This window comes from Lampetra fluviatilis, chromosome 7 (genome assembly GCF_964198595.1).
Source record: "Lampetra fluviatilis chromosome 7, kcLamFluv1.1, whole genome shotgun sequence".
Lineage (NCBI taxonomy): Eukaryota > Metazoa > Chordata > Hyperoartia > Petromyzontiformes > Petromyzontidae > Lampetra > Lampetra fluviatilis.
In genome coordinates this window covers 11,071,042-11,088,235 of record NC_136281.1, presented here as the reverse complement: position 1 = coordinate 11,088,235, position 17,194 = coordinate 11,071,042, and the positions used below count along the sequence as shown (strand labels likewise).

At 52.1% G+C, this 17,194-nt stretch overlaps 1 protein-coding gene across 3 annotated transcripts in view; it reads left to right on the top strand.

Moving 5' to 3' along the window:
* LOC144933568 (uncharacterized) overlaps positions 1–17,194 on the top strand; it is a 54,222-nt gene that overhangs the window by 3,437 nt on the left and 33,591 nt on the right. Inside the window, exon 2 of one of the 3 annotated variants that reach the window (XM_078858491.1) lies at positions 15,886–15,959. The exons of the other annotated variants lie outside the window; for them this stretch is intronic. The gene's annotated coding sequence lies outside the window, so the exon portion shown is untranslated. The remainder of the gene's footprint in view (positions 1–15,885; positions 15,960–17,194) is intronic. 3 annotated transcript variants of the gene reach the window in all.

The window sequence follows — 17,194 nt, the reverse complement described above, 5'->3', positions numbered from 1 at the left end:
CTCCCGTGTCTCGCGTGTGTCTGTGTCTCCCGTGTCTCGCGTGTGTCTGTGTATGGCTGTTGGGGATGTATGTTAGGGAGACAAAGGCGGCCGGGCGTGGTGCTACCCACGCACCCCCTCGTGTTGCCGTGCCGGCCTTCATCGGTGCTTCTCGCTCACAGCACTTGCCCCAACAGTCTGTCAAGGCTATACGGGGGAGCTTTGTCTTTGCGTGGATGGTAGGTTGGGGTGTGGGTGAATGTGGGGGTGGGGTACGTGTGTGAGGGTGGGTTGGTGTGTGTGTGAGGGTGTGTGTAAGGGGAGGGTGGGTTGGTGTGTGTGTGAATGGGGGTTTGGGGGTGTGTGTGTGTGAGGGTGTGTGTATGTGGAGGGTGTGTTTAAGGGGAGGGTGGATTGGTGTGTGTGTGAATTGGGGGTTGGGGTTGTGTGTGAGGGTGTGTGTGTGTGAATGGGGGTGTGTGTGTGAGGTGTGTGTGTATGTGTGAGGGTGTGTTTAAGGGGAGGGTGGATTGGTGTGTGTGAGAGTGTGTGTGTGTGAGGTGTGTGTGTGTGTGTGTGTGAGGGTGTGTTTAAGGGGAGGGTGGATTGGTGTGTGTGTGAATGGGGGGTTGGGTGTCTGTGTGAGGGTGTGTGTGTGTGAGGGTGTGTGAGGGGAGGGTGGGTTGGTGTGTGTGTGAATGGGGGGTTGGGTGTGCGTGTGTGAGGGTGTGTGTACGTGGAGGTGGGTTGGTGGTGTGTGTGTGAATGGGGGGTTGGTGTGTGTGTGAATGGGGGTTGGGTGTGTGTGTGTGAGGGTGTTTGTAAGGGGAGGGTGGGTTGGTGTGAATGGGGGGGGGGGGGGTGTGAGGGTGTGTGTGAGGGGAGGGTGGGTTGGTGTGTGTGTGAATGGGGGGTTGGGGGTGTGTGTGTGAGGGTGTGTCTATGTGGAGGTGGGTTGATGTGTGTGTGTGTGAATGGGAGGTTGGGTGTGTGTGTGTGTGAATGGGGGGTTGGGTGTGTGTGAGGGTGTGTGTATGTGAGAGGGTGGGTGTGTGTGAATGGGGGGTTGGGTGTGTGGGTGTGTGTGTATGGGGAGGATGGATTGGTGTGTGTGTGTGAATGGGGGGTTGGGTGTGTGTGTGAGGGTGTGTGTATGTGGAGGGTGGGTTGGTGTGTGTGTGTGAATGGGGGGTTAGGTGGGTGTGTGTGTTTATGGGGAGGATGGGTTCGTGTGTGTGTGCGAATGGGAGGTTGGGTGTGTGTGAGGGTGTGTGTATGTGGAGGGTGGGTTGGTGTGTGTGTGTGAATGGGGGGTTGGGTGTGTGTGTGTATGGGGAGGATGGGTTCGTGTGTGTGTATGAATGGGAGGTTTGGTGTGTGTGTGTGAGGGTGTGTGTATGTGGGGAGCGGTAGCGTAGCGGTTAGCGCTACGCTGCGCTACGAACCTGACGACTCGGGTTCGATTCCCGCTCACGGCCTACACTGGTGACGATTATCTGAACCGGTCCCGGGCATCCCCTAGGTCTACTCAGCCTCAAATGAGTAAGCATTGCCACTGGGGAGACAAAGGCGTTCGGGCGTGGTCCTGGCCACAGACCCCCTCATGTATCGTTCCGGCCTTCGTAGGTACTCGCTAACAGCACTTTCCCCTACAGTGTGTTAAGGCTACACGGGGGACCTTTGTCTTTGTGTGTGGAGGGTGGGTTGGTGTGTGTGGATGGGGGGTTGGGTATGTGTGTGAGGGTGTATGCAGGGTGGGTTGGTGTGTGTTGAATGTGGTTGTTGGCTATGTGTGTGAGGTGTGTATGTGGAGGAGGGTGGGTTGGTGTGTGTGTGAATGTGCTTTTTTGGATATGTGTGTGTAGAGTGTGTTGTTGTGTGTGTGTGGATGGGGGGATGGGTATTTGTGAGGGTTTTGTATGTGGAGGGTGGGTTGGTGGGTGTGTGGATGGGGACTTGCGTATGTGTGTGAGGGTGTGTTTGTGGAGGGTGGATTGGTGTGTGTGTGAATGTGCTTGTTGGATATGTGTGTGTAGAGTGTGTTGTTTGTGTGTGTGTGGATGGGGGATGGGTATTTGTGTGAGGGTTTTTGTATGTGGAGGGTGGGTTGGTGTGTGTGAATGGTGGATTGGGTTTGTGTGTGAGGGTGTGTATGTGGAGGGGGGGTTGGTGTGTGAATGTGAATTGGGGGTTGGGTGTGTGTGTGTGTGTGTATGTGGAGGTGGGTTGATTGTGTGTGTAAACGGGGGGTTGGGTATGTGTGTGAGGGTGTGTGTATGTGGAGGGTGGGTTGGTGTGTGTGAATGTAGTTGTTGCGTATGTGTGTGAGGTGTGTATGCGGCAAAAACAACCCCCTACCTCCTCGTTGGTGCCGGACGGCAACGCTGTGGTGAGCAGTGTCGTGGGGGGGAGGGCCAATCTAGATTGGCCATTCCCCTCATGGCTTTTGTAACCACCACAGCGGTCAAATGGGGGCTCTGGACGGGTGCGAGGGGCTGGTAACCCCTCTACCTTCAATTAATTTCCACAAAACCGCGTCTAAAATATCTAATTAAGCTTGTGCCGGCGGCCCCGGGGGGACAGGCATCTATGACGTCTCCTGGCCAAACCCCATTTGGCGAAGCCAGGAGACTGAATCCTTACCCTCGGGGCTCCTCCAGAAACAACAAAAAACCACTGCAGTTGGCCATGTGGAATGTTCGAACGCTCACTGCGGAGGAGAGGCTGCCACTCCTCTGTCAGGAGGTGGACCGGTACCGCCTGGATTTCTGTGGTATTCAGAAGGTCCGGTGGACCGGCTCTGGCTCCTGCCACCATGAGGGGTGGACAGTCCTCTAGTCAGAGCAGGAGACTGCCAAACAACAGGGAGTGGCTCTTCTTCTGAACAAAATAATGAAGGGGGCGTGGGAGTGTGGGGGTGAGGTGTGGGAAGCGGTAAGCCCCAGGCTACTTTGGGCTCGCCTACCTATCAGCCGGAAGCGAGGAGTGGTGGTCGTGGTTACTTATACCCCCACTGAAGATGAATATCCGTGGAGGGATGCAGGCAAGGCCGATGAGTCAGATGCCTTCTTTGACCTCCCGTCACAGGTGCTAGCTAAAGTGGCCCCTCGGGATAGAGTCATCTTGTTGGGTGACTTCAATGCCCGACTTGGCCATGATGCTGGCACCTGGTCTCGAGTGATTGGAAGGCATGGGCCAGATCAGCTCAATAACAACGGATGGAGGCTGCTAGATTTTTGTGTAGCCCATGGGCTTGTAATTACCAACACGCTGTTCCGGCATCGGCGCATCCACACAACATCATGGATACATGCCGGGTCCGAGCAAGAACATCTGCTCGACTACATAGTGACGGAACAGCGGATGCAGGCCCATGTCCTTGACACCAGGACCTACCGTTGAGCTTATCTGCCCACTGACCATTGACTTGTCATCTGTAAGATGCGCCTGCCATTCTTCCACTCCGGTGGTGGGTGTACACCCAGGACTCCATTCAAACCCAAAGTGGTCTGGTCTCAGCTAGCTGATGAAAGTTGCAAGCGAGAATTTCATCATTGCTTGCGGCTGGGGTTGGCATCGTCCCCCACTCCTCCAGATGTCGAGGAGAAATGGGCGAGGTTTAGGACTGTGGCTCATGCAGCTGCAATGGCTGCTTTGGGTACATGGTCCAGACCTCCTCAGAGACCCTGGCTGACAGAGGAGGTTTTCAGGCTGGCTGAGAAAAAGCGACAGTCCCACTCTCATCGTCTACAAGCACCCCACGTCAGAGAATGAGGAGGCTTACCGCAGCCTTCGCTCGGAGGTTCGGAGAGCCATAAGGCACTGCAAGGATGGGTGGTGGTCGCGGGTTGCTGAGGAGATGGAGTCTGCCTCAATGGCCCGCAATCACAAAACGCTATTTAACTCCATAAAAAAGTAACCTGCACTGCCACACCTATTACTATCATTAGGGGAAAGAACGGTGGTCGAATCTCCGACCCCCAAGAACAGGTTTGCAGATTTGCTGAGCATTTTTACGAGGTCCTGGGGGAGGGGAAATCCCTCAGCCTGGAAAACATCATGGGACAAAGTGGGGATGACCCTGCTGGGGCTGCAGTGTCTCAACTATTGGAAGAAGAAGTCACCCCCTGTGAGTGGCTGGCTGAGGTGCCATCACTTGAGGAAGTACTGAAGGCGATCCAGAGTCTGAGACCAGGAAAGGCACCGGGCAGAGATGATCTCCCAAGCGAAATGCTTAGGGAGGGTGGCGTTTGGGCACAGACTGCCCTACATGACATCATAACAACAGTCTGGACCACTGGACGGGTTCCGCAGGATTGGAACGATGCCCTGGTGGGTCCCCCTTTTTAAGAAGGGGGACCGCACAGACTGTAACAACTACAGGGGCATCTCACTCTGAGGAGAGGCTTGCAGAGCCCCAATGCAGTTTCTGGAAAGGGCGATCCTGCACAGATGCCATATTTTCTGTCCGTCTGCTACAGCAGAGGTGTAGGAAATTCCAACAAAACCTACATCTCTGCTTTATTGACCTGGTCAAGGCCTATTATACCATCAGTAGGCCTGGGCTCTGGGTTATTCTTCGTGCTTTCGGAGTCCCTGACCCTCTGCTCACGATCATTAAGAACCTTCATGATGGTGCGCGGACCCGGGTAAAACTAGGTGGCCGGGAGTCGGAGCCATTCCCTGTTCACCTTGGAGTGCGACAGGGATATCCTCTGGCTACCACATTATTTAACATATTTTTCGATCAAGTAGTTCGTAAAGCCTTCGGTGGTTGTACCAGAGGAATTTCCACCTGGTACAGACACAATGGGAGGCTGATCGATGCCCTGGTGTGATCAAGGGATGGCTCCCTATTGGTCAACCACATTATATATGCCGATGATCTGGTAATTGCTGCTCACTCAGAGGAGGAGTTGGAGACGCTGCTGCTGAACCTGGAGCTTGCCACTAAGAGGCGGGGCCTTACCATCAGCCCCACCAAAACAAAGCACCTGCCTGGGTATTTTGTACCATCGGACCCTCCACCCCCACAACTCCCAATTGGTGATGGGGCAGTTGTGGAGAGAGTGGAGAGTTTCTCATACCTGGGCAGTGTGCTCATGACCGGCTCCGGTTTGACATCAGAGGTCTCACTCCAAATCAGTCGAGTGGCATTATCTTTTCATCGGTTGCGTAACGCTGTGTGGAAGCTACCTGGTCTGTCGCTCCGCACGAAGTTTCAGGTCTTCTCGGCCACGGTCATTCCCTCCCATCTCCACGCTTGCGAAACGTGGACCCCCCTAATGGAACATATTCGCCGGTTAGAAACATTTAGGCTGGCCTACCCTAGATCCATTCTGGGTTTAACCAGTCTGGATTGTGTGAGCTCACAAATCCTTAAAAGATCTGGACACATTCTCATCAGGGAGCTCCTCGGGCGGGTAAGGGCTGCGTTGGCTGGGTCATGTCGCCCACATGCCCATCCACCGCATTCCCAATCAGCTTCTGTTTGGACGTATAGAAGTGGCTAAACGGGCACGACATGGCCTGGAGAAGAGATGGACTGATGCGGTACACGAGGATGTGGAGCTGAGTGGACTTGCCGGAGACCGCTACCAGCGCTGTCAAGATCGGCCTCAGTGGAGGAGGCTCGTGAAGGACGCTACTGGCCAGTTGGAAGCAGTCGCCCTCCAACAACAACGGAGGGGGGAGGAGCGACGCTCACAACAACGAGCGGAGAACCGGGTGGCTAAATCACAGCAAGTTGGCACAGTAGGGGGTACAGGTGGTGCATCGACCAGTCATATCAGTCAGGCAACCCGTGGCACCTGGGTCTGTTCCGTGACCTCCTGCCAGTGGGTGTTCGACATTTCACGTGGCCTTAATGTGCACATAGCCTGGCACAAGCGCTGTGGTGACGTCACCGCAACTTAGTGGCAAATGGCGGTTGTTGTGTGTGTGAGTTCGTGTATGTGGGAGGGTGGGTTGGTGTGTGTGTGAATGTAGGTGGTGTTGGCTCACAGAACTTGCCCCAACAGTCTGTTTAGGCTATACGGGGGTCTTTGTCTTTGTTAGGTATGTGTCTGGGTGTGTGTATGTGGAGGGTAGGTTGGTGTGTGTGTGTGATTGTGGTTGTTGGGTATGTGTGGAGGGTAATTTGGTGTGTGAATGTGGTTGGTTGGGCAGGTGTGTAGGTGTCTGTATGTGGAGAAGAGCGGTATTGCAACGGCTACCACGATGCACCACAAACTGGGTGAACCGAGTTCGATTCCTGCTCATGGCCAACACCAGGGACGTTGATCTGAATCGGTCCTGATATTGGCCATGAGCAGGATGACTCGGCTTAAAATGGTGCGATGTTTAAAACTCGCCAGTGGGGAGACAAAGGCGGCCGGGCACGGTGCTAGCTAGCCACCAGCCTCGTGTGCCGTGCTGGCTTTCATAGCTGCTCGCTAACAGCACTTGCCCCAACAGTCTGTTAAGGCTATACGGGGGATCTTTGTCTTTTGTACGGTGTATTTTGAGCGGTGGTGCAGTGGTTAGCACGCTGCGCTACAACCCGGTGACGATTATCTGAACTGGTCCTGTGCCTCACCTCGGTCTACTCAGCCTCATGGACACCTAGTCCAATATGTAAATATCACCACTAGGGAGACAAAGTCAGCTGTTCGTGGTCCTGGTCACCCATCCCCTCGTGTGCCGTGCTGGCTTTCATAGCTGCTCGCTAACAGCACTTGCCCCAAATGTCTGTAAAGGCTTTACGGGGGATCTTTGTCTTTGTTGGGTATGTGTATGAGGGTGTATGTGGAGTGTGGACTCGGTGTTTATGCGTGTGGACAGTGTGTGTGTTAGTGTGTGGACTAGTTGTGTGATTGCCTATGTAGACCGTAGGTGTTGTATCTTACGTGGGTGTATATATGTGTTTATGTGGGTGTTTGGATGGACTGGTTTTTTCAAAGGCGTGTGTTGGGACTATGGTTAGGTGTGTATATATATACACCGTGGTTGCAGGTGTGGGTGTGTGTGACTGTGGGGTGTGTGTCACTTCCGATTAGCAAGGTAGGCTATGTATGGTGTGAAAGAAGTTCAATATGTATACACAGCCTTTGGTTGTATGCACTTGTCTGTGTGAACCGTGATTGTGTTGGAGTGGGTGCATGTGTGTGTACGTAGCTCATGGTTTGGTATATGTGGGTGCGTTGGGACTGCGTCTTTGTGGGAAGTGGTGGCACAGTGGTTAGCGCACTGAGCTGAGAACCTGGCGACCTGAGTTCGATTCCTGCTCATGGCCAATATCAGTGGTGAACATTTTAACTGGTCTTGGGCCTGAACAAGTCTTGGGCCCCTAGGTCGATTTAGCTTGAAATTAGTACCAGGTGTTGTGCGTAAACATTAATATTGGCGAGACAAAGGCGATTAGGCATGGTGCTGACCACCCACCCCCTCGTGTGCCATGCCAGCCTTCATAAGTGCTCGTTAACAGCACTTGCCCCAACATTCTGCTACAGACAATTCGGGGATCTTTGTAGTTTGATTAGTGTGTACAAGGGGCCTGGTAACCCCTCCATGTTGCAACAATTCCCCCAGGGGGAAAGGCGTTATGACGTCTTTTGACCAAACCCCAATTGGCAGAGCCAGGTGACTGTTCCCGCCACCCCCACCCACCCCCCCTCCCCCGGGATTCCTCCAAAAACAGAAAGCAACTACTGCGGCTGGCCACGTGGAATGCTCAAACACTCACTTTGGAGGAGGAGGAGAGGCTGCCATTCCTTTGTCGGGAGCTAGACCAATACTGCTTGAACCTCTGTGAAATACTGGCTCCAGTCACCTTTAGCGATGCACAGTCCTCCACCCTGGGCAGGAAACTACCTAACAATAGGGAGTGGCTCTTCTTCTACAAGGCTGCTTGAACCTCTGTGAAATACTGGCTCCAGTCACCATTAGCGATGCACAGTCCTCCACCCTGGGCAGGAAACTACCTAACAATAGGGAGTGGCTCTTCTTCTACGAGGCTGCTTGAACCTCTGTGAAATACTGGCTCCAGTCACCATTAGCGATGCACAGTCCTCCACCCTGGGCAGGAAACTACCTAACAATAGGGAGTGGCTCTTCTTCGACAAGGCTGCTTGAACCTCTGTGAAATACTGGCTCCAGTCACCATTAGCGATGCACAGTCCTCCACCCTGGGCAGGAAAACTACCTAACAATAGGGAGTGGCTCTTCTTCGACAAGGCTGCTTGAACCTCTGTGAAATACTGGCTCCAGTCACCATTAGCGATGCACAGTCCTCCACCCTGGGCAGGAAAACTACCTAACAATAGGGAGTGGCTCTTCTTCTACAAGGCTGCTTGAACCTCTGTGAAATACTGGCTCCAGTCACCATTAGCGATGTACAGTCCTCCACCCTGGGCAGGAAACTACCTAACAATAGGGAGTGGCTCTTCTTCGACAAGGTCTAGGAAGTTCTGAGTTCCTTACTGCTGCGGGCTCGCTTCCCAATCAACAGGAGGCGAGGAATGGTGGTGATGACAAACATCAGTGGAGGGATGCAGGAAAGGCTGATGAGTCAGATGTCTTATACCTCCTGTCCCAGGTGCTGTCTAAGTGGCCCTTTGGGAGTCATATTGTTGGGCGACTTTAATGCCTGAGTGGGACATGACATAAGCAGGTAGGCTGGAGTAATCGGAAGGCATGGGCCAGATCAGCTCAATAACAATGGGAGGAGGCTGCTCTGCTTCTGTGCAACCCATGAGTTTGTCATAACTGAAATGCTGCTTTGGCATGAGCTCATCCACACAACAACCTGGATGCACACCGGGTCCAAGCAAGAACATCTGCTGGACTACATAGTTATGGAGCAGCTAATGCAGGCTCATGTCCTTGACACCAGGACCTACGGTGGAGCTGATCTGCTCACTGACCATCTGTAAAGGGTGCTTGCCATATTTCCACTGCGGTTGTAGGCATCCATCTAGGATCCTATTCAAATCCACAATCGCCTGGTCTCGGCTAGCTGATGAAGATTGCCCAGCAAGAATGTCATCATGGCTTGCAGCTGGGGTTTGCATTGTCCTCCCTCCTGATTCGGAGGAGAAATGAGCTAGGTAAAGGACTCTGACTCATGCAGCTGTAATGGCTGCATTGGGTACAGAGAACCTGGCTGATAGAGGAGGTGTCCCGGTTCGCTGAAAGAACACGGCAGGCCCACTCACACCACCTACAACAACCCACATCGGAGAATGAAGAGGCTTACGGCAGCCCCCCGTTGGAGGGTCAAATTACTCTTTAATTCCATCAAAAAATGTACTTGCACCACAACACCTATCACCATCCTTAAGGGAAAAATGTTTATCCAATCTCCGACCCCCATGAACTGGTTTTCAGGTTTGCTCAACATTTCCATAAGGTCTTGGGGGAGAGGAACCCCCTCAGCGGACATAGCAGCATGGGTTAAGGTGGGGTTGATCCTGCTGGGGCTGGAGTGCCTCAAATATGGGATCAAGTAGCTGCTCCCCTGTGAGTGGCTGGCTGATGTGCCATGTGTTGAGGAAGTGCCAAGGGTGATCCAGAGCCCAAGACCATGTAAAGTGCCGGGAAGAAATTACCTCTTAAGCAAATTGCTGAAGTAGGGTTGCGTTTGTATGCAGACTGCCTGATCACTACGGCTGGTCCGCAGGAGGAGTTTCGCCGGCTTTGAAGGAGGGACCGCACTGATTGCGACAACAACAACTGGGGGATCTCTCTCAGTGTGGTAGGTCATGGTAGGAATTATTCAATATCGTCTTGCCAGACATGCTGAGGAGAATCTTGCGGAGCCCCAATGTGGTTTCAGACTGGGGCGTCCTGCACGGACGCCATTTTCTCTCTCCATATGCTACAGCAGATGTGAAAATAATTTAAACAGGACCTGCATTTCTGTTTTATTGACCTGGTCAAGGCCTATGATACTATCAATAGGCCAGGGTTCTTGGTTATTCTTCATGCTTTTGGAGCCTAAGACCATTTGCTCATAATCATGAAGGACCTTCATGATGGTGGCCAGGCCCTGGTAAAGTTGCGTGTCCGGGTGTTGGAGCCATTTTCTGTCCACCTTGGAATGCAACAGGGATGTCCTCTGGCCTCGTTTCTATTTAACATCGCCTTTGACCGTGTAGATCAAGAAGCTTTCCATGGATGGTCCCTGTGGAATTTTGTATAAAACGATGGAAGGCTGACCAGATGCGATCAAGGGATGGCTCCCTTTTGGTCAACCATATTGTGTATGCGGATAATCTGGTTATTGCTGCCTACTCTGAGAAGAAGTTGGAGATGCTACCTGCTGAACCTGAAGCATGCTGCGAAGAGATGGGGCTTTGCCATCAGTCGCACAAACAAAGCACCTGCCTGGGTATGTTATGTCGCCAAATGCTCCCCTCCTTCAACTCCCCATTAGTGATGGGGCAGTTGTGGAGAGAGTGGATAAGTTTCCGTAGTTGGGCAGTGTGCTTGTGACCAGCTCCGGTTTGGCAGCTGAGGTCTCGCTCCTTTTCATTGGCATTATCTTTTCATCAACTGTGTAATGCTGTGTGGAAGCTACCTGGCTTGTTGCTCCATACAAAGCTCTGAGTCTTCTCAGCCACAGTTATGCCTTCTGAAGGAACATCTGCTGCCGGTTTGAAACATTGAGGCTAGCCTGCCTACGATCCGTCATGGGTATAACGTGACTGGATTGTGTGAGGAGTTCACAGACCCTTGAAAGATCTGGACACGGTCCCATCAGTGAGCTCCTCCTGCAAGCAAGGTTACATGGCTGGGTCATGTAGCCTGCATGTCCAGCCACCGATGTCCAGGCTGCTTCTGTTCGGCCAGATAGACGGGGCCAAACAGGCTTGGAATGGGCTCGAGACGACATGGACTGATGTTGAGCTGATTGGACTTGGTGATGACTGGTACCAGAAGTGTCAAGATCGGCCTCTGTGGAGGAGGAGGCTCGTGAAGGACGCTACTGGGCAGTTGGAGGCAGTCGCCCTCCAGCAACAACAGAGGGCAGAGGAGCAACGCTCACAACAACGAGCGGAGCGCCGGGCGACTAAAGCGCAGCGTTGTCACAGTGGGGGGAGCACAGTTTGTGTCCATCTGCCAGTCATCACAGTCTGTCAACCCATGTCACCTGGGTCTGTTCCCTGACCTCCTGTCAGCATGCCTTCGACATTTGATGTGGCCTCTAAGTGCACCTAGCATGGCACAAGCGTCGCGATGGCGTCACCACACACACGTCGTGGTGAACCGCGGTTGTGCCTTCGTATGCGTGGTTCGGCGTATAGCGGTGTCTAGACTGGGTGTGTGTATTTTAGGCTGTTCTACGTGTATGAGATGTGTACATGTGCGTGTCGTTCGTGTACACTGTGCTCGTCTGTATGACTGTGTGACTGTGTGTCCTTGTCTTTTCTCTGGTCGCTGGCACCACAAACCCGGGCCACCCGGGTTCGATTCCTGCTCACGACCAATGTCAGTGGTGAATATTTGAACCGGTTCCTGGGTCTCGCCTAGGTCGACTCAGCCTTAAGTGGGAGCATGGTTCATTTTTTGTCAACGTAAATGTGTACCGGGAAGACAGGCGGTCAGGCATTGGTGCCGGTCACACAACCCCTTTGTGCCTGTGTCTGTACACAATGGCTGAATATGTGTGTGTGTATATATATTGTGCTTGTGTGTGTGTATATATATTGTGCTTGTGTGTACACATCGGGGAGCGGTGGCGCAGTGGTAAGCGTACTGCACTCCGAGAACACGGCAATCCGAGTTCGATTCTCACTCACAAACCAATATCGGATATTTGATCCGGTCCCGTGCCTCCCCTAGGTTGACTCAGCCTTAACTTAAATGAGTTTCTCTGGTGTGGTGTGTAAACATCAGCTGGTCACCACCCACCCTTCTTCTTAGCAGCACTTCCCCTACAGTCTGCGAAGGTTATACGGGGGATCTTTGTCCTTATCTTTGTGTATACAGTGGTTGCATGTCACGTGTGAGTGGGTTTGTGACTTTGTGTGTGTGTACACACTGGTTGCCTGTAGTGTGAGTGAGTGTTGGGCTGTGTACAGTGGTTGCCTGTAGTGTGTGTGACTGTTAGTGTGTGTGTACAGTGGTTGCCTGTAGTGTGTGTGTATGACTTTCGGTGTGTGTGTGTGTACACAGTGGGTGCCTGTAGTGTGAGTGAGTGTTGGGCTGTGTACAGTGGTTGCCTGTAGTGTGTGTGACTGTTAGTGTGTGTGTACAGTGGTTGCCTGTAGTGTGTGTGTGTATGACTTTCGGTGTGTGTGTGTACACAGTGGGTGCCTGTAGTGTGAGTGAGTGTTGGGCTGTGTACAGTGGTTGCCTGTAGTGTGTGTGACTGTTAGTGTGTGTGTACAGTGGTTGCCTGTAGTGTGTGTGTGTATGACTTTCGGTGTGTGTGTGTGTACACAGTGGGTGCCTGTAGTGTGAGTGAGTGTTGGGCTGTGTACAGTGGTTGCCTGTAGTGTGTGTGACTGTTAGTGTGTGTGTACAGTGGTTGCCTGTAGTGTGTGTGTGTATGACTTTCGGTGTGTGTGTGTGTGTACACAGTGGGTGCCTGTAGTGTGAGTGAGTGTTGGGCTGTGTACAGTGGTTGCCTGTAGTGTGTGTGACTGTTAGTGTGTGTGTACAGTGGTTGCCTGTAGTGTGTGTGTATGACTTTCGGTGTGTGTGTGTGTGTGTACACAGTGGGTGCCTGTAGTGTGAGTGAGTGTTGGGCTGTGTACAGTGGTTGCCTGTAGTGTGTGGGTGTGACTTTCGGTGTGTGTGTACACAGTAGTTGCCTGTAGTGTGAGTGTTGGGCTGTGTACAGTGGTTGCCTGTAGTGTGTGTGACTGTTAGTGTGTGTGCATACAGTGGTTGCCTGTAGTGTGTGTGACTGTTAGTGTGTGTGTATACAGTGGTTGCCTGTAGTGTGTGTGACTGTTAGTGTGTATACAGTGGTTGCCTGTAGTGTGTGTGACTGTTAGTGTGTGTATACTGTGGTTGCCTGTAGTGTGTGTGACTGTTAGTGTGTGTATACAGTGGTTGCCTGTAGTGTGTGTGACTGTTAGTGTGTATACAGTGGTTGCCTGTAGTGTGTGTGACTGTTAGTGTGTGTATACTGTGGTTGCCTGTAGTGTGTGTGACTGTTAGTGTGTATACAGTGGTTGCCTGTAGTGTGTGTGACTGTTAGTGTGTGTATACAGTGGTTGCCTGTAGTGTGTGTGACTGTTAGTGTGTATACAGTGGTTGCCTGTAGTGTGTGTGACTGTTGGTGTGTGTGTACAGTGGTTGCCTGTAGTGTGTGTGTATGACTTTCGGTGTGTGTGTGTGTACACAGTGGGTGCCTGTAGTGTGAGTGAGTGTTGGGCTGTGTACAGTGGTTGCCTGTAGTGTGTGTGACTGTTAGTGTGTGTGTACAGTGGTTGCCTGTAGTGTGTGTGTATGACTTTCGGTGTGTGTGTGTACACAGTGGGTGCCTGTAGTGTGAGTGAGTGTTGGGGTGTGTACAGTGGTTGCCTGTAGTGTGTGTGACTGTTAGTGTGTGTGTACAGTGGTTGCCTGTAGTGTGTGTGTATGACTTTCGGTGTGTGTGTGTGTACACAGTGGGTGCCTGTAGTGTGAGTGAGTGTTGGGCTGTGTACAGTGGTTGCCTGTAGTGTGTGTGACTGTTAGTGTGTGTGTACAGTGGTTGCCTGTAGTGTGTGTGTATGACTTTCGGTGTGTGTGTGTACACAGTGGGTGCCTGTCGTGTGAGTGAGTGTTGGGCTGTGTACAGTGGTTGCCTGTAGTGTGTGGGTGTGACTTTCGGTGTGTGTGTACACAGTGGTTGCCTGTAGTGTGAGTGAGTGTTGGGGTGTGTACAGTGGTTGTCTGTAGTGTGTGTGACTGTTAGTGGGTGTACAGTGGTTGCCTGTAGTGTGTGGGTGTGACTTTCGGTGTGTGTGTGTGTGTGTACACAGTAGTTGCCTGTAGTGTGAGTGTTGGGCTGTGTACAGTGGTTGCCTGTAGTGTGTGTGACTGTTAGTGTGTGTGCATACAGTGGTTGCCTGTAGTGTGTGTGACTGTTAGTGTGTGTATACAGTGGTTGCCTGTAGTGTGTGTGACTGTTAGTGTGTGTGTATACAGTGGTTGCCTGTAGTGTGTGTGACTGTTAGTGTGTGCATACTGTGGTTGCCTGTAGTGTGTGTGACTGTTAGTGTGTATACAGTGGTTGCCTGTAGTGTGTGTGACTGTTAGTGTGTGTGCATACAGTGGTTGCCTGTAGTGTGTGTGACTGTTAGTGTGTGTATACAGTGGTTGCCTGTAGTGTGTGTGACTGTTAGTGTGTGTGTATACAGTGGTTGCCTGTAGTGTGTGTGACTGTTAGTGTGTGCATACTGTGGTTGCCTGTAGTGTGTGTGACTGTTAGTGTGTATACAGTGGTTGCCTGTAGTGTGTGTGACTGTTAGTGTGTGTGCATACAGTGGTTGCCTGTAGTGTGTGTGACTGTTAGTGTGTGTATACAGTGGTTGCCTGTAGTGTGTGTGACTGTTAGTGTGTGTGTATACAGTGGTTGCCTGTAGTGTGTGTGACTGTTAGTGTGTGTGTATACAGTGGTTGCCTGTAGTGTGTGTGACTGTTAGTGTGTATACAGTGGTTGCCTGTAGTGTGTGTGACTGTTAGTGTGTGTGTATACAGTGGTTGCCTGTAGTGTGTGTGACTGTTGGTGTGTGTATACAGTGGTTGTCTGTAGTGTGTGTGACTGTTAGTGTGTGTGTATACAGTGGTTGCCTGTAGTGTGAGAGTGGGTGGGTTTGGCTGTTGGTGTGTGAGTGGGTGTGTGTGACTGTGTGTGAGTGGGTGTGTGTGAGTGGGTGTGTGTGACTGTGTGTGAGTGGGTTTGTGTAAGTGTGTGTGGTGACGTCACCGCCACTTAGTGGCGAATGGCGGCTGTTGTGCTGGTGTGTGTGAGTGTGTGTGTGTGGCTGTTGGTGTGTGTGTACACAGTGGTTGCCTGTAGTGTGTGTGAGTGGGTGAGTTTGGCTGTTGGGAGTGTGTGTGAGTGGGTGTGTGTGACTGTGTGTGTGTGAGTGGGTGTGTGTGAGTGTGTGTGCTGGTGTGTGTGCGTGGGTGTGTGTGGCTGTTGGTGTGTGTGACTGTGTGTGTGAGTGGGTGTGTGTGTGTGTGTGACTGAGCGGGTGTGTGTGACTGTGTGTGTGTGAGTGGGTGTGTGTGTGTGTGACTGTATGAGTGGGTGTGTGTGACTGTTGGTGCGTGTGTACACAGTGGTTGCCTGTAGTGTGAGTGGGTGTGTGTGACTGTGTGTGTGTGGCCTCAAGGTGCACTTGGCCTGGCACAAGCGTCGTGGTGACGTCACCGCCACTTAGTGGCGAATGGCGGTTGTTGTTGTGACTGTGTATGAGTGGGTGTGTGTGTGTGAGTGGGTGTGTGTGACTGTGTGTGAGTGAGTGTGTGTGACTGTGTGTGTGTGTGACTGTGTGAGTGGGTGTGTGTGACTGTGTGTGTGACTGTGTGAGTGACTGTGTGTGTGACTGTGTGTGTGTGTGTGACTGTGTGTGTGTGTGTGTGACTGTGTGAGTGTGTGACTGTGTGAGTGTGTGTGTGACTGTGTGTGTGTGACTGTGTGAGTGTGTGTGTGAGTGGGTGTGTGTGACTGTGTGAGTGTGTGTGTGTGTGACTGTTGGTGTGTGTGTGTGTACACAGTGGTTGCACGTAGTGTGAGTGGGTTGGTGTGTGTGTGGGGGATGGGGAAGGCTGATGTGCACACACACACACGCTATCACACACACACACACGCGTGTGTGTGTGCTCGAGTTTAACTCCGCCCAGCGCCACCCCACGTTCTATTAACCCCTCCCCTACCCCCTTCCACCATCACCACCATCAACCTCCTCCTCCTACTCTCAGCCTTCCCTCCCGGGCAAACATCATCACCATCATCACAAGCTACAACCACCATCACCCTCGACGTGCATGTGCCTGTAAGTATCTGTGCCTCGCTGCCTGTGTTTGTGTGTGTGTGCCAACAGCACTTGACCCAACAGTCTGTATAGGGCTATCCGGGGGATCTTTGTCTTTGTATGTGAGTCTGTGTGTCTGTGTGTGTGTCATGTCTCCGTGTGTGTCTTTGTGAGTGTCTGATGTTCCGTGTGGGGAGCGGTGGCGCAGTGGTTAGCGCTACGAACCCGCCTGCCCGGGTTCGATTCTCGCTCTCACGGCCAACAACCGGTTGACGATTGTCTGGACCGGTCCTGCGGCCCTCCCCTAGGTGGACTCGGCCTCAAATGAGTGCGGTGTTGTGAAACATCGCCGCGAGGGAGACAAAGGCGGCCGGGCGTGGTGCGGCCAACAACCGGTTGACGATTGTCTGAACCGGTCCTACGGCCCTCCCCTAGGTCGACTCGGCCTCAAATGAGTGCGGTGTTGTGAAACATCGCCGCGAGGGAGACAAAGGCGGCCGGGCGTGGTGCTGGCGACCCACCCCCTCGTGTGCCGTGCCGGTCTTCATAGGTGCTCGCTGACAGCACTTGCCCCTGCAGTCTGTTTAGGCTATACGGGGGATCTTTGTGTTTTGTATGTCAGCCTGTGTGTGTATGTGGCTTTGCATATATGTGTGTGTGTCTGTGAGTCATTGTGTATGTTTGTGTCTGTGTCTCTGTACTGTGTGTGTGGCTGTATGTGTCTTTGTGTGTATTTGTCTGAATGCCTGTCTGTGTCTCTGTGTGTGTATGCGAGTCTGTATATGGCACTTGCCCCAAAGCCAGCGAGGGCTACACGGGGGACCTTTGCCTTTGCTTTAAATGTGATTGTGGTTTCTGTGTGTGGCTGTCTGATGGGATGTATGCGAGTCTCCGTGTGTGTGTATGTGATGTGTGTGTATGTGATGTGTGTATGTGATGTGTGTATGTGATGTGTGTATGTGATGTGTGTATGTGATGTGTGTAATTTATGTGATGTGTGTATGTGATGTGTGTATGTGATGTGTGTAATTTATGTGATGTGTGTATGTGATGTGTGTGGATGTGTGTGTATGTGATATGTGTATGTGATGTGTATGTGATGTGTGTATGTGATGTGTGTATGTGTGTGTATGTGATGTGTGTGTGTATGTGATGTGTGTATGTGATGTGTGTGTGTATGTGATGTGTGTGTATGTGATGTGTGTGTGTATGTGATGTGTGTATGTGTGTGTATGTGATGTGTGTGTGTATGTGAT